This window comes from Canis lupus, chromosome X (assembly GCF_048164855.1).
Source record: "Canis lupus baileyi chromosome X, mCanLup2.hap1, whole genome shotgun sequence".
Taxonomy (NCBI): domain Eukaryota; kingdom Metazoa; phylum Chordata; class Mammalia; order Carnivora; family Canidae; genus Canis; species Canis lupus.
In genome coordinates, this window is record NC_132876.1 from 109912099 (window position 1) to 109920254 (window position 8156).

Below are 8156 nucleotides of genomic sequence, written 5' to 3' on the forward strand. Positions count from 1 at the left end.
GTGAATGTTTGTTTAATGAATGAGTCATTGTTAGCAGGACATGCTCTTCAAAGGGCTTTTTAAGAGGATTGGTCAATGGCTGTGACCTCATTAACAACCTGCTTGAAATAACTGAGATAGCTAACCTCAGATGATTCAGGCAAACACAAAGAATTTCCTAGAAACAATGTCTTTAACAACTTTAAGCTTTGTTGATTTGATGTTTGTTTTTATATTTGTCTTTTCCATTATTCGTTGAGTAGCAACTCTATATATTTTTTCACCTGCAAAAGGTAGATACTGGCATGTGAACTTAACCATTTATTCCACTGTGCCTGGGGCCTAGGCCAGGATGAGGCAAGTGAGGCACTCTTGACAGGAGGAAAATTTAAGGAGACGAGGAGACACCAAAAAAATTCAATAATCAAAAAATATATAATAATTTAATGCAATAATTTTAAGAAATCAAAATTAATGCAAGAATCCATGATTATTAAAATCTCACATTTAATGAAGGTCTGGCATTTACTAGGTAAGCACTGTGGGAACATAGCAGCCTTTTCTTTCAAAGGGCTCACAGCTTCATTTGGAAAAACAAGAGAATAAGCAGAAATTAATTTAGACAGTGTGAAAGTGTTGGGACAGAGCTACGCAATGAAGGCAATGATATCAGATGAGATCATATGTACAAAAATCTCAGCATCTCATCCCAAGCTGGATGCCCTGGGTTCAAGCCCTGCCTCTGCCAATTATAACTGCTCGTGTAATCTTGCACAACTTATCCTCAAACTTCTCTGTACTTTCCTTTCCTCCTTTGTAAAAGTGGGAATCATAATTATATCTACTTCATAGGGTTGTGGGGACAAGATGAGCTAGGACATATCGAGTCCTGAGAATAGAACCCAGGATGTGATGAAAAGTCAAATGTGCTAGCTATAACTAGGCCAGGCTCATTTTTGCAGCAAAGAAGTTGTAACAGATGAAAATTACAGCAAAATATCTACTAGGCAAGCTGGTAGGAATTATGGTGATTTCTGTCTTTCTCTGACTTGTCACTTACTGTCCCAAACCATTTTTCCCTAGTTCCAGTTGAGCAGGATAAGCTCTTTCATCTTTGGCTGTTCTTTCAAACTCAGTAGACTGTGACTGGATCATTTAGAAAGTTAATGGACAACTCCTGGCTCATGTACAAATGTACAAATCCTCATATTTTTTTTCCTTGAGCCTTTGATACAAAGAACAACAAGTGGACACTATAATATTTCCCCTTAGAATGTATAAAGAGTCTTTTATTTACATTGCCTCAGAAGGAGACTGATATGAACCCTCTGAGGTGGGTACAAGTGACCTTCTAGCACCTTACAAGATCCTGTGAACAGGAGCACACCATGAAGCCTGGAAGAACACTTTTAGTTTTTTTTGGACTGAAGAAGTATCAGAAGATAATTTGCTTTTGCAGCTTATCCAGACTCCACCACCTAAGTTTGGGTCAACTGGATGTTCTGAGGAGGTCTATTTCTGCTTCCCAAATTTATTACTATAAACTTGTCTACTCATATTGTAAAAAGGTCCCACTGTGTAAAAAGTACTTCTGTTTTCCCAATTATCTAGAAATCTAAATATGGACTGAGCAATAGATAATATTTATGAATTATTTGTTTTGTTAACCGTGATAAAAAGCATTGTGGCTATAGAAGAAAAATCTTTTCCTTCCTTTTTTCCTTCTTTCCTTCCTTCCATTTTTTTGAGATACACACTTAAGTGAAAGGATATGAGATTTGCTTTAGAGAAAACTTGGTGGGAAAAAAAAACGAGGATGTGAAGTACCTGATAGAACAAGAATAGCAAGGTATTGGTTGTTGAATCTGGGTTAAGTCCAAAACGATCACTTGTAGTCTCCACTTGTATGTGGTTTTGGAAATTTCCCAATAAAAAAGCAATTTTTTCTGTTTTTAGGCACTGGTTTTCAATCTTGCCTTGGTCCACTGGGTAATCCCTTCCTCAAGGGTGTAAGGTGGTTTCTCTACCCATACCACTGTGCCAGTGTGGATGACAGGTGTGGCTGAATAAAGACCCCTTAGCTCTGGGAGCAGCCAGCAGGACCTAAGGTGGGAGTAGGGGGAAGAGGCTCTCAGGCCAGAATTCCCGGCTGGTAACCTACAGTCCTGAAGAGTCTCATCTATCTACCCTTGCATGCCAGTTCAGATAATCACCATTGTCTTTGAGAGCCAAGTGGAGAAAAAAACACTGGTTCCAGATTGTTCCCATTAAGATGTAAATATCTCCTGGGAGGGATTAACTCAGCAAGCTATTATAAGCACTTAACACCTCAGGTGTTTCAGCAATCAGCTCTGGGGACTGACAGCTCAGTGACACCTTCCTCGGAAAATGGGTGAGTTTTAGACCTGGGCTGAGACTAGGGGGGATAAATGCTGGGGGAAGCCAGAAGGCTGGTTTCTGGGCTCCAGAATGAGTAGGCCTGAGGGGAAGATGCTGAGAAGTTAGAGCGTGGTGGTGGTAGGTGGGATCGTGGACAGGAGTGTCCCTGGGAACCCCAAAAGGAAAAGCCTCTGATCCCCCTCAGAAGGAATCTTCTAGTCTGCTACATGGCTGTGTGGTGTAATAGTTCCACATGCAGAAGTAATTTGTTGAAAACCTTCCCAGGGCTTCTTTATGTATGCCTGAAAATTAACCAAGTTGTTAAAGAACTGTGCTCAGGGGAATTATTATTTTGAATCAAATGCCCCAAAGTGAATCTTTACCCCTTTGTCTTAATGTGGGTCCCCTCAGAAGCAGAAACTAAGACCCGTGGGTGGGAGGCACACTAGCCCTGATCTCCTTTAGAGATATTCTTTTAATATAAGAAAGGAAAAACACTTCAAGCTTGTAAGCCCCAGTTGTTTCTTATTTCAGTAATTCATTACTGAACTGGATCCTAACTGAATCAGAATCCTACCAAGAATGGGAAGATCCTGGGGTTAAGTCCAACTCTAAGGTTGCACCAAACACTTTGAAGTGAGCCAGGGAAGCTGAGGTTTTTCTAAGCCAGAGGGACACGAACAAAGTCCACAAAGTCTCAGGAATTGGAATGAGCCCAAAAGGAGCAAATGGAAGGTTAAGGGAAAATCCAGGAGTCCCTTCTATACCTTGCTTTGTCAAGCACAATGCATGAAGGTAGTTTGCCCTAAAGGTGGAGAGGGTAGGAAAGAGATTAGAAGTTAGGATTGTGGGGCACCTGGGTGGCTCAGTGGTTGAGCTCAGGTCGTGATCCCAGGGCCCTGGGATCGAGTCCCACATCAGGCTCCCCATAGGGAACCTGCTTCTCCCTCTGCCTCTCTCTATGTCTCTCATAAATAAATAAAATCTTTTAAAAAAAAGAAGAAGTTAGGTTTGTAAAGACTTTGTGACCGATTAGGCATCAGAGGTGAGGAGAAGGAGAATGAAGGAAGGATGATCCTAGATCTCTGGCTTGGCAACCCAGATGGATAATACGCCATTTTGAGAGAGAACACTCAGGGAGGAGAGGAATTTAGAGAGAAGATAAGGTTTGGAGAGGTAAGTTTTGGACCTGTTGGGTTAAGGTGCTCAGGAGACCAAGTGGAGACATTCATTAAGCTGTTGGGTCTAGAATCCACCAAAAAGAGCAGGACTAGCAGTATCAATCCAGATTAGTCCATCTGTAGATGGGATTTGTGGCCGGCATGTGTTGAGGTTGATGAGAAGATTGTGTGGGATGAGAAGACAGATCACCAATATCTAAGTATAGGAAAAAGACGAGAAGAAGAATGGGAAGTGGCAAGAGAAGAGGACAGGAAACAAGTGGGGTGGTATGTTCCAGTATCCAAGGGAAGGAAGAATTCCAAAAAGAGTCACAAGTTGGGACACCTGAGTGGCTCAGCGGTTGAGCATCTGCCTTTGGCTCAGGGCGTGATCCTGTGGTCACGGGATCAAGTCCCGCAGCAGAACTTCCAACTGCCAGACCCTGCGTCTCTTTGCTTCTGGACTTTCTCTGGCTTCCTAAGTCTGCTTTGCTCATGGACGGTAGGCTGGGAGTGCCGGGAAATTAAGGTGCATCGTTCCCCCTCAAGCAGCTTTCCACCAACAATTTGACAGAAGTTGGTATATAGCTACCCCAGCTCCCTTGCCCCTTAGGTGACATAACTCTGAGATGCATGTCCTATGCCATTTCCCAGAGTTCCCCAGAGCAGGATTAAGCTCTGGTTGCCCATAGCACTAACTTGTGTGATAACGCACACTCTGGTGACTTCCTTCCCTTAGGTTTTCACTTCTTCACTCCTTTGCCTCTATTTCCTGGGCTCACCTCCCAAATAAACTTACGCTTGAATTCTTGTCTCTGGTTCTGCTTCAAGGGGAACCCAAACTAAGATATCTAGAAAGATAAGGCCTGAGAAACATCCACTGGCTCCGACAGTCCCGTTCAATTGGTGATTTGGGTGAAGAGATTGCAAAGGAATAGAGCAGCAGATGCCTCATTTCAGGGAGATAAGGAATGAATAGGAGAGGAATGGTGAAGGAGGCATGCCAGAAGCAAAGTTACCAAAGAAGATGCATAGTCATGACATCACATTTCAGTTCAATATGATTTCATCCCCCTTCCCAACAGTACCCTAGTAGTTTAGGGGCTGACCTTTCTCCCACTCTGCCTTGTCTTGGGGAGAGCTGGTGTCTGCCTGCCCCAGTGGAAATTAACAGGCCAGCTCCCTCACCCTGATGGAGACTGTGACCTAGGCTAGATCATGGGATGCCCTCACCTGGGACTTTGAAACCTGAGTGATAGAAAAATTTGAAGACTGATGAGGGACCACTCAGTGCTAACCAGGCTTTTCCAAGCCTTCTTTTGGTCTCCCAAATCCTTAACAAATTAACTTTTGCTCAAGATTGCCAGAGGCAGTCTCCGCAGCCAAGAATCATGATTAATAAAAGAGGGCTATAACTAAAGATTTTGCAGAATGAAAGCAATTTGTTTCTACTCAGATTTTTTCCTTTTTTATGATTTATAATCTAAAGATAGTTTTATTGTACTTTCATGTTTTTCTCTTTTTTCCCCAGTTTGCTGACATATGATTGACACATAACATTGTGTGAGTTTAAGATGTACAATGTGATCACTTAATACATGCATATATTGTGAAATAATTACAATAAGGTTAGCTAACACATCCATCACCTCTCAGAATTACCTTTTGTGGTATGTGTGGGAGTGGGTGGGTGTGTGGGGTGAACATTTAAGATTTACTCAAGTATATAATACAGTATTGGCTTTTTTAAAAGATTATTTATTTATTTATTTATTTGGGAGCGAAAGTGAGCAAGAGTGGGAGAGTGAGAGATTACAGGAGCAGTAGGGAGGGGCAGAGGGAGAGGGAAAGACAGGCTCTGCTGGGCAGGGAGCCTGATGTGGAGCTCCATCCCAGAACCCTGGGAATCATGACCTGAGCCAAAGGCAGATGCTCAACCAACTGAGCCACCCAGGTGCCCCTATAATACATATTGTAACTATAGTCACTAGGCTCTGATTAGATCCCCAGAACTTATTCATCTTATAGCTGGAAATTTATACCCCTTGACCAACATCTTCCCATTTCTCTCACCCGCCATAGCCCCTGGCAACCACCATGCTACTCTGTTTCTATGATTTCAGCTTTTTTAGATTCCACATGTAAAATCATACAGTATTTGTCTTTCGCTGTCTGATGTATTTCATTTAGCATAATGCTCTCAAGGTCCATCCATGTTGTCAGAAATGGTAGTATTTCCTTCCTTTTTATGGCTGAATAATATTATATACATATACATATATATCTGTGTGTGTGTGTGTATATATATATATATATATATATATATCGTATCTTCTTTATCCATTCATTATCCATCAGTGGACACCTAGGTTGTTTCCATTACTTGGTTATTGTTAACAATTTCGCACAAACATGGGGTGCAGATATCTCTTTGAGATAGTGATTTCATTTCCTTTGGATATATACCCAAAAATGGAATTGCTGGTAGTTCTATTTTAATTATTTTGAGGATCCTCCATTTGTTTGCCATAGTGACTCTACTGATTTATATTCCTACAAATATTGCAAGAAGTTTCCCTCTTCTTCACATCCTGCAAACACTGTTCTCTCTGGTCTTTTAGATAATAGTCATTCTGACAGGTGTGAGCTGATATTTCACTGTGGCTTTGATTTGCATTTCCCTGATGGTTTGTGATGCTGAGCACTTTCTCATGGACCTGAGAACCATTTGTATGTCTTCTTTGGGAAAATGTCTATTTGGGTACTTGGCCCATTTTTAAATCAGATTATTTGTTTTTTTATGCGATTGAGTTGCATGACCTCCTTATATATTTTGGATATTGACCCCTTATCAAATAATGTTTTGCAAATATTTTCTCCCGTTCCATAAGTTGCTTTATCATTTTGTTGTTTATTTCTTTTGTTGTGCAGAAGCCTTGTAGTTTGATGTAGTCCCACTTGTTTATTTTTGTTATTGTTGCTTGTGCTTTTGGTGTTCTATCCAAAAAAATCATTGCTAAGGCCAATGTCAAGGAGCTTTTCCCCCATGTTTTCTTTCTTTTTTTTTTTTTTTATTTTTTTCCCCCATGTTTTCTTCTAGGAGTTCTATGGTTTCAGGTCTTACATTTAAGTCTTTAAAGCATCTAAATTAATTTTTATGTATGGTATAAGATAGGCATACAATATAAATTTTTGCATGTGAATATCCAGTTTTCCCAACTCCATTTATTGAAGAGACTATTCAGATTTTTTTCTGATTATATAAGAAACCTGTGCTCAGTGTAGAAAGTTGGCAAAGTACAGAAAAGTATTCTGAAACAGAAAAAACCCAACAGCCTCTAATCCCATTACTCAAAGCAAACACTATTAATTTAGTTGAGGCGATACCACATATGCAATTGAGTATCCAGTTTATAGAGTATGACATACCTTTTTTTTTAACTTAACATTACACCATACATTATCTTTATTTTAACAATAATTTCTCAAATATAACTTTGATGATTCAGAATGCTTGGCCTTATGGATATACCACACTTTTCTAAAAATTTTCCACCATCTCTGAGCACAATGGGGGACTCCTTATAGTCCCAGCTACTCAGGAGGCTGAGGCAAGAGGAAATCCCAAGCCCAGGAGCTCTGGGCTGCTGTAAACTACGCCCATAGGGTGTCTGCACTAAGTTCGGCATCAATATGGTGACCTCCTCCCAGGGAGCGGGGGACCAGCCCAAGTCCCAAATGGAGCAAGTCAAAACTTCTGTGCTCATCAGTAGTGAGATCGCCCCTGTGAATAGCCACTGCACTCCAGCTTGGACAACAGTAAGACCTTGTCTCAAAGAAGTGAAATGAAATGAAATGAAATGAAATGAAATGAAATGAAATGAAATGAAATGAAATAATGAAATGAAATGAAATGAAATGAAATGAAATGAAATGAAATGAAATGAAATGCAATAAATTTCCACCATCATTGAATATTCTGGCTCTCTCAAAATTATACCAACTATAGGAATTTTTTTCTGAAAAATCTTCGTTCATAAATCTTGGCTTGGGCAGCTCTGATTCTGTCCATAGGCATGATTCCCAGAGGTGGAGTTATTGTTTTAAAAAGAATGAACTTTTTTAAAAAAAATATGGAATGCCTCACGGATTTGTGTCATCTTTGTGCAGGAGCTGTGCTAATCTCCGTATCATTTCAGTTTCAGTATATGCTCTGCCTAAGCGAGCACAGGAGTGAATATTAAAAGTACAGGAGGTCTTGTGCTGGAATCACATCCAGTTAACAAGATCCCAATTTATATTTCCTCCAGTGCTCTCGATAGGATTTTTTAAATGACTAATGCCAGGGGCACCTGGCTGGCTCAGTCATAAGAGCATGCTACTCTCAATCTCAGGGTGGTGAGTTCAAGCCCCACAGTGGGTGTGGAGACTACTGAAATAAATAAAACTTTAAAAATAAATAAATAACACAGTTAATGTGGAAAAACAAGTAATCTCATTGAGCGTCTAATTTCTTTGATTTAGATTGACTGAGTCAGTGTCTTTCTTTTTGAATTCCCTATCTTCAATATTTTTCTTAGAGATTTGCATAAACTTTTTATTTTATTTTTAATTTTTTAAAAAGATTTTATTTATTTC

The 8156-nt window shown here is 40.2% G+C and overlaps 1 pseudogene; it reads right to left on the bottom strand.

Moving 5' to 3' along the window:
- Positions 1-7645: 7645 nt before the first annotated feature.
- On the bottom strand, positions 7646-7745 carry LOC140628895 (U6 spliceosomal RNA; annotated as a pseudogene).
- Positions 7746-8156: the final 411 nt, after the last annotated feature.